This window comes from Gymnoscopelus braueri (assembly GCF_963280865.1).
Source record: "Gymnoscopelus braueri genome assembly, chromosome: 13".
Classification (NCBI taxonomy): domain Eukaryota; kingdom Metazoa; phylum Chordata; class Actinopteri; order Myctophiformes; family Myctophidae; genus Gymnoscopelus; species Gymnoscopelus braueri.
Window position 1 is genome coordinate 1,350,789 of NC_137615.1, and position 12,968 is coordinate 1,363,756.

The 12,968-nt window shown below is 38.6% G+C and overlaps 2 protein-coding genes across 6 annotated transcripts in view; one reads left to right on the plus strand and one right to left on the minus strand.

Moving 5' to 3' along the window:
* Positions 1-12,968, minus strand: part of LOC308098663 (uncharacterized protein) — a gene marked incomplete at its 5' end in the record, with an annotated part of 39,519 nt that overhangs the window by 21,397 nt on the left and 5,154 nt on the right. The gene's annotated exons all lie outside the window — the stretch shown is intronic.
* Positions 1-12,968, plus strand: part of LOC308098973 (globoside alpha-1,3-N-acetylgalactosaminyltransferase 1-like) — a 42,356-nt gene that overhangs the window by 2,694 nt on the left and 26,694 nt on the right. The gene's annotated exons all lie outside the window — the stretch shown is intronic.

The window sequence follows — 12,968 nt, forward strand, 5'->3', positions numbered from 1 at the left end:
ATCACAAGCTTGTAGATCTGCTATTTTCACCACTTCTAAAGTTTAAAAAAAAATGACTTGCGACTCGCAACCCATAAAAATGGGTCCCAACCCACAGTTTGGGAACCACTGCCTAACCTCACCTATAACCTCAAAACCACGCCCACCTGGTCGAAACACCAAAGAAAGAGGGAGTCCTAACAAGCTCCATCCCTTTTGTTATTTCCATAAGAGAAAGGATTACAAATGGTACCAGATATCTATCCAGTACGGTAAATACCTACCTGAGGTACAGTAAAAACATAATACCTACCTGAGGTACAGTAAAAACATAAGGTAAATACCTACCTGAGGTACAGTAAAAACATATGGTAAATACCTACCTGAGGTACAGTAAAAACATAATACCTACCTGAGGTACAGTAAAAACATAAGGTAAATACCTACCTGAGGTACAGTAAAGACATAAGGTAAATACCTACCTGAGGTACAGTAAAGACATAAGGTAAATACCTACCTGAGGTACAGTAAAAACATAATACCTACCTGAGGTACAGTAAAAACATAATACCTACCTGAGGTACAGTAAAAACATAATACCTACCTGAGGTACAGTAAAACATAATACCTACCTGAGGTACAGTAAAAACATAAGGTAAATACCTACCTGAGGTACAGTAAAAACATAAGGTAAATACCTACCTGAGGTACAGTAAAGACATAAGGTAAATACCTACCTGAGGTACAGTAAAAACATAAGGTAAATACCTACCTGAGGTACAGTAAAGACATAAGGTAAATACCTACCTGAGGTACAGTAAAGACATAAGGTAAATACCTACCTGAGGTACAGTAAAGACATAAGGTAAATACCTACCTGAGGTACAGTAAAGACATAAGGTAAATACCTACCTGAGGTACAGTAAAGACATAAGGTAAATACCTACCTGAGGTACAGTAAAAACATAAGGTAAATACCTACCTGAGGTATAGTAAAAACATAAGGTAAATTCCTACCTGAGGTATAGTAAAAACATAAGGTAAATTCCTACGTTATGAGACATAAGGTAAAAACTTACCTTAGGTACAGTAAAGACATAAGGTAAATAATACCTACGTTATGAGACATAAGGTAAATACCTACCTGAGGTATAGTAAAAACATAAGGTAAAAACCTACCTGAGGTACAGTAAAGACATAAGGTAAATAATACCTACGTTATGAGACATAAGGTGTGGTAACAGGTTTTATATTGCGGTTGTCATTCAGTGTAATTAAGTGTTGCAATGATGAATGAAGCAACAATGAAGCTTAATCCCCATCCAGTTGCAGCTTGTCTCAGCAGACAAGCTGCAACTGGAAACTGACTATGAGACTTTCACTTTCCTATAATGTCTATGTGAACCCGGGGGTCTGTAGGGGGTTAAGAAGTGACCTGGGCTGAACCCGGGGGTCTGGTAGGGGGTTAAGAAGTGACCTAGGCTGAACCCGGGGGTCTGGTAGGGGGTTAAGAAGTGACCTGGGCTGTCTGTCAGGTCAGAGGAAGAGACTGAACAGTACCTCTAACTGTAACCCCAGTGCATACTGACGGACCATCTATGTACTGAAAAGACACGTCTGTTTTGCCACTGTGAGAATGTGTATGAACTGCTTGCCCACACAGTGAGGTGATGTAATGTCTCTGAACTTGTTTTAAAAAAGATAAAATAAAAAGTTGGTCACAAAAAAAAACCTATGTTGTTCCAGGAACCCCCGGAAGCAAAGATTTGAGTTTAAAATGTTGGCTTTAAAACATTTTTTTTTCCAATATTATAAAAAAATATATATTCAAATATTATTTCAAAACATATATTTAAATATTATTTAAAAAGAATATATATAATAAAAAATAGCAGATCTAAATGTTCCATTATCTACTGATCAACTGGTGACATGAGGCAGGTTTGACCAGTAGCAGACACATATATCTAAATATTATTTAAAGACATATATTTAAATATTATTTAAAAAATATATATTTAAATATTATTTAAAAAAAAAATATTTAAATATGATTTAAAAACATATATTTAAATACTATTTAAAACATATGTATTTAAATATTATTTAAACATATATATAGTTAAATATTATTTAAAAACATATATTTAAATATTATTTAAAAATATATATAAAAAAATTGCAGATCTAAATGTTCCATTATCTACTGATTGTCAACTGATGACATGAGGAGGTTTGACCAGTAGCAGACACATATTTAAATATGATTTAAAGACATATATTTAAATATTATTTAAAAAATATATATTTAAATATTATTTAAAAACATGTATTTAAATATGGTTTAAAAACATATATTTAAATATTATTAAAAAAAATACATATTTAAATATTATTAAAAAATATATGTTTAAATATGATTTAAAAATATATATTTAAAAAAAAATAGTAGATCTACACGCTCGCAGCGCGGCACGAAGTGACGAGCTGTGAGCGTGTAGATCTGCTATTTCTGAATAGCCAAAGTATAAAAGAATGGTTAAAGTGATTACAATGATTGAAAATAGCTCAAATGTAAAATGATGCGGATGCTGTCCTGGTCTTAATGGGTTAATTAAGGTGATCAGGTGAGAGTCTAAGGCATGGACATGTACCAATGCTACGCTACAAGATACACCTGATTTGATTTATTAATTAATTAACGTAACAATGGAAAAAAGACACTACGCTACAAGATACACCTGATTTGATTTATTAATTAATTAACGTAACAATGGAAAAAAGACACTACGCTACAAGATACACCTGATTTGATTTATTAATTAATTAACGTAACAATGGAAAAAAGACACTACGCTACAAGATACACCTGATTTGATTTATTAATTAATTAACGTAACAATGGAAAAAAGACACTACGCTACAAGATACACCTGATTTGATTTATTAATTAATTAACATAACAATGGAAAAAAGACACTACGCTACAAGATACACCTGATTTGATTTATTAATTAATTAACGTAACAATGGAAAAAAGACACTACGCTACAAGATACACCTGATTTGATTTATTAATTAATTAACATAACAATGGAAAAAAGACACTACGCTACAAGATACACCTGATTTGATTTATTAATTAATTAACGTAACAATGGAAAAAAGACACTACGCTACAAGATACACCTGATTTGATTTATTAATTAATTAACGTAACAATGGAAAAAAGACACTACGCTACAAGATACACCTGATTTGATTTATTAATTAATTAACGTAACAATGGAAAAAAGACACTACGCTACAAGATACCTGATTTGATTTTTTACACGTAATCATTAATGTTAAACATTAAAGGACAACTTTGTTTTATTACAACCAAAGTTTATATTTTAGCTTGTAATTAAAGTAAATAAAAGATGAGTGTTATTTTTTTTTTCATTTACTGCTTTCTACAGTTTTAGCAATTTTCGTGATATTTTCTACAGTGGGCATTATGTCCGGTGGCTAAATATGCCCTTTTTACACAATAAAAAAGGTACGGTGTGTTGCGTTTGCATTAGCCATTATCCCAGCGTGTAGTGTAACCAGTGGTCATTAGGAAAACACGTACATCCTCAATGAAGTTCAGCCAGGTAGTGAGGCATATTTATTGTGCGCATGTGCAGTAGCAGACAGTATGTGCACGCAGGCACGTGATGTTGTAACGCAGGTACGTGATGACGTAATATCAAGAACATGGCTTTGCATCAATGTTAAACATTCAACACCCCCACTCAAAGACATGTCCATAGCTCCCTAGAACACACAATCTCTTTTTCTTTTTTTTTCTTTCTTTTTTTTTCTTTTCCCTCTGACATTTTAATTTGATCTGGCAAATTACATCCCTCCAAACAAATAATTTTTAAATTTGTCAAGCTTAGCCTTTGTTAGTGGCTTGGTAAGGACATCAGCAACCATCTCTGTCGTAGGGCAGTATTCTATTGTTATCTTATCCTCGGCTTGTGCAGATCTAATAAAATGGTATTTAATGTCTACATACATGCTTGGATCTTTGGAAAGAGCGATAGCTACCTGGTTATCCTCATATATTTTAACTGGTGTATGCTGGCTACCTCTATCCATTTCTTTTAACATTTGTACAAGGTACATGCTCTCTTGTGTGGTAGCTGCAAGTGCCATATACTCAGCTTCGCAAGTAGATAATGCCACTGTGGGCTGCTTCTTACTTTTCCAAGATATAACAGGACCACTCTTACTTACTTACGGTCGCAAGACAAATTTCAGTGTGAACTGACAATAAAGTATTATCGTATCGTACTTAAGCTTAAACAATAACCTGTTGTGCTTCGCCTGTCTTGTTGGTCTGGTGCCCAGTCAGCTTTAAGTTTGCCCTTCAAGTTTTAAGTTTTCCTCTCTCTTCTTATAGCACAACTCCTGATCACTAGTATCTTTCAAATATCGCAACACTTGTTTTGCCGCTACCCAGTGCTGTTGCTTAGGCTCTGACAAATGCTGTGACAGCTTACCTACAACCCAACCCAAGTCAGGCCTGGTGCTTGTCATAATGTATATCAGACTACTTATGACTTCTCGATACCCTGTTGTATCTATCACTTCACCTTCAGTGTCAAAGTGTAACTTTTGCTCACATGGGGTTGACCTTGGTTTGCACTCAGACATACCAAACCTTTGTAGCACTTTTTCAATGTGTCATTTTTGATTCATTTTGACCTCTCCTTCACATCAATTCCCAGAAAGTGTTTTAACTTTCCTAAATCTTTCATTTTGAATTTCCCTTTTAACATCTCTTTCACCTCACTGAGCAAGTCATTGTCACTGGCTGCAATGAGTAAATCATCTACCCAAATTATCAGTATCACACAATTAGTCTAGGACCTGGCTAAGATATGTATGCACTTAATTTAGGAGAGAATATCTCAACTGTTCTTGGCTAATATGACCCCAGGGAACAACTTTGACTAATTCTCTATCCGGGACGAAATACCCGAAAATGACCACGCCCTTTTTAAAATGACCATAACCGGAGCACTATTTCCAACATGGTAAACCGTTGGAGCTACAGATTTACTGAGTTGCTCAAAATGTTCAGAAACATAGAAAATATTAACATTTCTAATTTGATATTTTATGACAGAACAGCCAGGGCTTACAGTCTGGATTACAGTCCAGGGGCATAGGGATTTTTTTGTGCTAACCCTAACCCTAAAAGCACTACATTTGTCCCAGATGTAACCCAGGGCATGCTCTAATGATTTAGCAAGGGTGCCCGAGCCAGCGACCTTCAGGGCCATCATAGTGGCCAAATCCAATATGGCCGCCACCTGCCAAAGTCTATGGCTATAACGTTTGAACCACATGAGCTACGAATGCAAACTTGGTGTCTAAATCATGTTTTTTGACAATTAGAAACATGTTTGAATGCTTATCTTTATGATTTAATCTATCTAGAGGACACTAATTTGATTATCACAAATATGGCCACTATGTTATGAAACAACCAATGTATCTTACAATGTAATTTTATTGAAACAATAGAATGATTTAAGAGTAGAACTCATTCCTAATGATATACAGCTACAGCTAGTACAGTATGTGCAACATGTAATACTATATAGTATTACTATATACTGACCATCTTAATCCGGCCCGCCAAGTCCTCAAAGAAAAACAAAATGCCCCCCCCCCCCCATCCATCAGCATTCCTCCATCTGTATGTACTCAAATGTTTTATGTTTATAATGTAACAGTGAAACAGTCAACCTTGAGTCCATATTTATAACCTAATCATTAGGTCCATTGCATTAGGTCCTAATGCAATGTGTTTGATCAGTGACCTAGGGAGTGTTGCATATCAGACAAGATAAGATACTGTATAAATGTATAGGCTCATTTAAAAGTTGGTTGTTTTATGCAAGTAATCTTTTTATTGTAAGGCCAGAGTACACCAGAGTGATACAGTACAGCTGTAAAAAAAAACTGAACATTATTGTTGTGAAGACAAGTACCTTATTGTAGTAAGGTAGGCTACTGTCTACCAAATTCATGCAGTTGTAACATAATTCAGCACCATGTGTTTCACGTTTCAATTCAATTGTACAATGTGTGGCAGTTCACTCACTTTATCGAAGTCAGTATAAACCCCTGGAAATAAATCTTGCTCACCCCTGGGCTAGTATGATATCATACTAGTCAAAGGTGTATAGAGTTGTTTACAATATGTTTATATCACATTATGGTCTTGGTGTTACAACAGCAACAACCTTACTGGCACCTGCAAGATCCAGTAAGGTTCACAAGTCTTAGTAATGGAGTCCCAGTACCTGGAAATCTGGGATATTTTGTTGGACGGAGGTTGTCTGATCCAATAGAAGCTGGTCTGAAGCAGTTTTTACTTGCTGTGTGTGTGTGTGTGTGTGTGTGTGTGTGTGTGTGTGTGTGTGTGTGTGTGTGTGTGTGTGTGTGTGTGTGTGTGTGTGTGTGTGTGTGTGTGTGTGTGTGTGTGTGTGTGTGTGTGTGTGTGTGTGTGTGTGTGTGTGTGTGTGTGTGTGTGTGTGTGTGTGTGCGCGTGCGTGCGTGCGTGCGTGCAGTATGTATCAGTTGTTGCAGAGCTGTTCTGTTGTTGTAGTAAACACCAAGACAAATTCCTAGCAACCATTTGTTGTTTAGCAATTAACTTTTCTGATTCTAATTTAAACATAATATGTTATAATTGTAAGTGTAATTCCATACACCTTTGACTATGATAGTGTTCAATGCATGCTGAGCATTGATGTGCATAGTGTACTGGCTGTTGCTGTATACTTTGGGTTCTATAGTCATATTATATTGTTTCAATAAAATGACATTGTTTTCTCCAGTTTGATCTTAATTTGATCTCATTCCTACAACTACTGTATACACTCAATCTGGATGAAACTTTATGTTTCTCTACTCATTGTAGAGTCTCATGATAGTCAAACATGCGCTGAAAGTTCCTGAGAGGCTACCGTTAATGCCGAACGATTTAACACTGGTTGCTTGTTTCTCTACCTGTTTCTCTACCTGACACCAAGTTGCCAGGTTCTGGAAAGAAACAAGCAACCAGTGTTAAATCGTTCGGTCCGCGGACAAACACATATCATTTTGGGGGTCCTTGACATGAAAAAAGTTTGAGAACCACTGATATTATAGCAACATAAGTAAAAAAAACCTGTTAGGATTTAGAAGATTTGTAGAATCCCCCAGAAGCAAAGAAATGCTTTGAAAATATCTATATTTATTTGCGCACATTTTCAAAGATTTTTTTTAAATAGCAGATCTACAAGCTCGTGGCGCGGCACTCGCTTTTTGAATAGCCAAAGAAATTACTGTTTATTCACACTAGTATAGAGATGAGTGCGCATGGGGTATCCTGTACTGTTTATTCACACTAGTATAGATTTTTTATTGGGAAAACTGAATCCATTCTCTTTGGGACCAAACATTCCCTCAGACAGATGGATGTAAATGATTTCAAGGTCAAAGTCGATGACACAATTATCTCTAGCAAAGAAGAGATTACCTATTTGGGTTGTGTTCTTGACAAATACCTGACAGGTGAAAGCATGGCTACAAAGGTGGTCAAAAGAGTAAACCAGAGAACCAGATTTATGGGCAGAGTTTCCTCTTTTGTCAACCCTCAGGCCCTCAGGACCCTCTCTGGGGCCCTGATTCAACCACTTTTTGACTATGCTTGCACCTCCTGGTACTCCAACACCTCAGTGTCACTGAAGACTAAGCTTCAAACCTCCCAAAACAAACTGATTCGGCTACTCCTCGGATTGGGGCCCATGACCCACCTTTCTCCCACCCATTTTGCCAGCCTAGGCTGGCTCAGGGTGGAAGACAGGGTTAAGATGGGACTGGCCTTCAAAATTGTAAATGCAAATTTGCCCGATATGCCCCCTATTCCCGCATATCTGAGTAAATACCTCCAAAAGGTTAGCGACACCCACAGTCACAATACCAGAGGGAGCGTTAACAACAATTTGGTACCACCCACCCATAAATCAAACATGGGCAAATTCTCCTTCTACAGCACTGCCACCCAGGATTGGAATAGTCTAACTCCATCCCTCAAAAAATGCAGTTCGCTGGGCTCATTTAAAAGAGCCATAAAAAAATCACCTTTCAGGAGGCCAAAGGTGGAGGTAGTACCATTTTCCCGTTAGACAGCAGACCCCCCCCCCCCCTGTTCTTGTACATATTATTTTTTTCCCCTCTTTTTTATTTTTTTTGTTGTACATAGTGTTATATATTTTTTTTGGCTGTTTATTTTGTAATGATATTTGAACTGTGGTGCCACTATATATGTCTATGAATTAAATACCAAGGCCCTCATTGGAAACAAGTCCGCAAGGACTTTTATGAACGGACCTGTTAGACAAAGTATTTTAAATGTAACTGTGCTGTTTTACATTTTTTTGCCTAATAAAATATTCAATCAATCAATCAATCAAAGAGATGATGCTCAGGGGGTCGGCGACCCCTTAGCTCTGGCACTATGTGGGCTGGGGGCTCGCGCGTGCTCGCACCGTCAGCGGCGGTCTTAACCATGTCTTTAACACCTTAAAGTTTAAACAATAGCCTCTCAAGGTTCGCGCCGTCAGCGGCGAGCCGTTCTCAATAGCCTCTACCATGGCTGCTTTGCATAACATTAGGCTACTGGAGAAAAGCCATGGACTTGAATTGAATGTGTTCCATTCCTCTCACAATGAGAGACAACAGTCTCTGCACTGCAGAGTGTGAAGGGGATCGCTTAGCAGAGGACCCAGTTCTCTGAGACAAGACAAAGACAAGATGTCTGATTATTTTAAGTACTTATGTGTGGGTGAGTCTATGTAAAGGGCTTTTATATAAAACTAAAAGGAAAATAAAATAATTAATTAATTGAAACAAAAATAAAAACAACAAATTAACAATGCAACGAAATAATAAGAGATATAATTACATTAAAAATCACAATTACATTGAATACAGTATTTCAACTAGCACTAAGCTGATTGGCTATGTGCACATGCGTGCACGTGCACGGGACGTCAGAAAATAGAGCCCCCCTAGCTCAGAAATCCACAGCTCATCACTGGGCCATGGGGTATCCTGTACATTACTGTTTATTCACACTAGTACAGAGATGAGTGCCATCCAGTGTAATGTCTCTTTGTTGTTAGAGTAGGGAGGTCTTTGATCAGGTTAGCTCTTTACTTCATTTAGGTAGTGAGTGAGTTTAGGGTTTAATTGTAACCTTTACTTTGGCACAACCTTTGTTTGTTCCGTTGGCTTTAGAACTTGGCATTATTTGTCAGCTCTGTATGCACTTCAAAACAAAACACTCAATTCACTCATCCATCCGTTTCTGTTAAACTCTGTCATATTTGTTATTGTCCCTTATCCCCTGGGACCACCCATTACGGAGGGAACATTTATACAGTATAGGCTACTTGTCATGAAAACATGTGTCCATACAATCCAGTAGAATGCATGGTTATCAAAGCCAAATCATGAATATTTGTTATTTTTTGTCTCTTTCCTAAGACAATAATTTGATGTTTGTGTCTCTCAATAATGTAATGTGTAATGGTGCTTTAAAGCTATCCACAGAGGTCTGTCTTAGGTGTAATGGTGCTTTAAAGCTATCCACAGAGGCTGTCTTAGGTGTAATCGTGCTTTAAAGCTATCCACAGAGGTCTGTCTTAGGTGTAATGGTGCTTTAAAGCTATCCACAGAGGTCTGTCTTAGGTGTAATGGTGCTTTAAAGCTATCCACAGAGACTGTCTTAGGTGTAATGGTGCTTTAAAGCTATCCACAGAGGTCTGTCTTAGGTGTAATGGTGCTTTAAAGCTATCCACAGAGGTCTGTCTTAGGTGTAATGGTGCTTTAAAGCTATCCACAGAGGTCTGTCTTAGGTGTAATGGTGCTCTAAAGCTATCCACAGAGGCCTGTCTTAGGTGTAATGGTGCTTTAAAGCTATCCACAGAGGCTGTCTGTCTTAGGTGTAATGGTGCTTTAAAGTTATCCACAGTGGCTTTCTTAGGTGTAATGGTGCTTTAAAGCTATCCACAGAGGCTGTCTTAGGTGTAATGGTCCTTTAAAGCTATCCACAGAGGCTGTCTTAGGTGTAATGGTCCTTTAAAGCTATCCACAGAGGCTGTCTTAGGTGTAATGGTGCTTTAAAGCTATCCACAGAGGTCTGTCTTAGGTGTAATGGTGTTTTAAAGCTATCCACAGAGGCCTGTCTTAGGTGTAATGGTGTTTTAAAGCTATCCACAGAGGCTGTCTGTCTTAGGTGTAATGGTGCTTTAAAGCTATCCACAGTGGCTTTCTTAGGTGTAATGGTGCTTTAAAGCTATCCACAGAGGCTGTCTTAGGTGTAATGGTCCTTTAAAGCTATCCACAGAGGCTGTCTTAGGTGTAATGGTGCTTTAAAGCTATCCACAGAGGTCTGTCTTAGGTGTAATGGTGCTTTAAAGCTATCCACAGAGGTCTGTCTTAGGTGTAATGGTGCTTTAAAGCTATCCACAGAGGCTGTCTTAGGTGTAATGGTGCTTTAAAGCAATCCACAGAGGCCTGTCTTAGGTGTAATGGTGCTTTAAAGCTATCCACAGAGGCCTGTCTTAGGTGTAATGGTGCTTTAAAGCTATCCACAGAGGTCTGTCTTAGGTATAATGGGTCTTTAAAGCTATCCACAGAGGTCTGTCTTAGGTGTAATGGTGCTTTAAAGCTATCCACAGAGGTCTGTCTTAGGTATAATGGGTCTTTAAAGCTATCCACAGAGGCCTATCTTAGGTGTAATGGTGCTTTAAAGCTATCCACAGAGGCTGCCTGTCTTAGGTGTAGTGGTGCTTTAAAGCTATCCACAGAGGCTGCCTGTCTTAGGTGTAATGGTGCTTTAAAGCTATCCACAGAGGCTGCCTGTCTTAGGTGTAATGGTGCTTTAAAGCTATCCACAGAGGCTGTCTGTCTTAGGTGTAATGGTGCTCTAAAGCTATCCACAGAGGCCTGTCTTAGGTGTAATGGTGCTTTAAAGCTATCCACAGAGGCTGTCTGTTTAAGGTGTAATGGTGCTTTAAAGCTATCCACAGAGGCTGCCTGTCTTAGGTGTAATGTGCTATAAAGCTATCCACAGATGCTGCCTGTCTTAGGTGTAATGGTGCTTTAAAGCTAACCACAGAGGCTGCCTGTCTTACGTGTAATGGTGCTTTAAAGCTATCCACAGAGGCTGTCTTTGGTGTAATGGTGCTTTAAAGCTATCCACAGAGACTGTCTGTCTTAGGTGTAATGGTGCTGTAAAGCTATCCATAGAGGCTGTCTGTCTTAGGTGTAATGGTGCTTTAAAGCTATCCAAAGAGGCTGCCTGTCTTAGGTGCTTTAAAGTTATCCACAGAGGCTGCCTTTCTTAGGTGTAATGGTGCTTTAAAGCTATCCACAGAGGCTGTCTTAGGTGTAATGGTGCTTTAAAGCTATCCACAGAGGCTTTCTTAGGTGTAATGGTGCTTTAAAGCTATCCACAGAGGCCTGTCTTAGGTGTAATGGTGCTATAAAGCTTTCCACAGAGGTCTGTCTTAGGTGTAATGGTGCTTTAAAGCTATCCACAGAGGCTGTCTTAGGTGTAATGGTGCTTTAAAGCTATCCACAGAGGCCTGTCTTAGGTGTAATGTTGCTTTAAAGCTATCCACAGAGGTCTGTCTTAGGTGTAATGGTGCTTTAAAGCTATCCACAGAGGCTGCCTGTCTTAGGTGTAATGGTGCTTTAAAGCTATCCACAGAGGTCTGTCTTAGGTGTAATGGTGATTTAAAGCTTTCCACAGAGGCTGTCTTAGGTGTAATGGTGCTTTAAAGCTATCCACAGAGGTCTGTCTTAGGTGTATTGGTGATTTAAAGCTTTCCACAGAGGCTGTCTTAGGTGTAATGGTGCTTTAAAGCTATCCACAGAGGCTGTCTTAGGTGTAATGGTGCTTTAAAGCTATCCACAGAGGCCTGTCTTAGGTGTAATGGTGCTTTAAAGCTATCCACAGAGGCCTGTCTTAGGTGTAATGGTGCTTTAAAGCTATCCACAGAGGTCTGTCTTAGGTATAATGGGTCTTTAAAGCTATCCACAGAGGTCTGTCTTAGGTGTAATGGTGCTTTAGAGCTATCCACAGAGGTCTGTCTTAGGTATAATGGGTCTTTAAAGCTTTCCACAGAGGCCTATCTTAGGTGTAATGGTGCTTTAAAGCTATCCACAGAGGCTGCCTGTCTTAGGTGTAATGGTGCTTTAAAGCTATCCACAGAGGCTGCCTGTCTTAGGTGTAATGGTGCTTTAAAGCTATCCACAGAGGCTGCCTGTCTTAGGTGTAATGGTGCTTTAAAGCTATCCACAGAGGCTGTCTGTCTTAGGTGTAATGGTGCTCTAAAGCTATCCACAGAGGCCTGTCTTAGGTGTAATGGTGTTCAAATAAATAAATTTGAAATGTTCAAATCAGCCTCATAGTAGCGCTGTAACAGGCCGATTTGTGTTTTTACCTATAACTGCACCGATCAGTGTAAAACTTTTTATGCAAGGAAAAACCTTTGCCCATTACACCTAAGAGGCTGTCTTAGGTGTAATGGTGCTTTAAAGCTATCCACAGAGGCCTGTCTTAGGTGTAATGGTGCTTTAAAGCTATCCACAGAGGTCTGTCTTAGGTGTAATGGTGCTTCAAAGCTTTCCATAGAGGCTGCCTGTCTTAGGCGTAATGGTGCTTTAAAGCTATCCACAGAGGCCTGTCTTAGGTGTAATGGTGCTTTAAAGCTATCCACAGAGGCTGTCTTAGGTGTAATGGTGCTTTAAAGCTATCCACAGAGGTCTGTCTTAGGTGTAATGGTGCTTTAAAGCTATCCACAGAGACTGTCTTGGGTGTAATGGTGCTTTAAAGCTATCCACAGAGGTTTGTCTTAGGTGTAATGGTGCTTTAAAGCTATCCACAG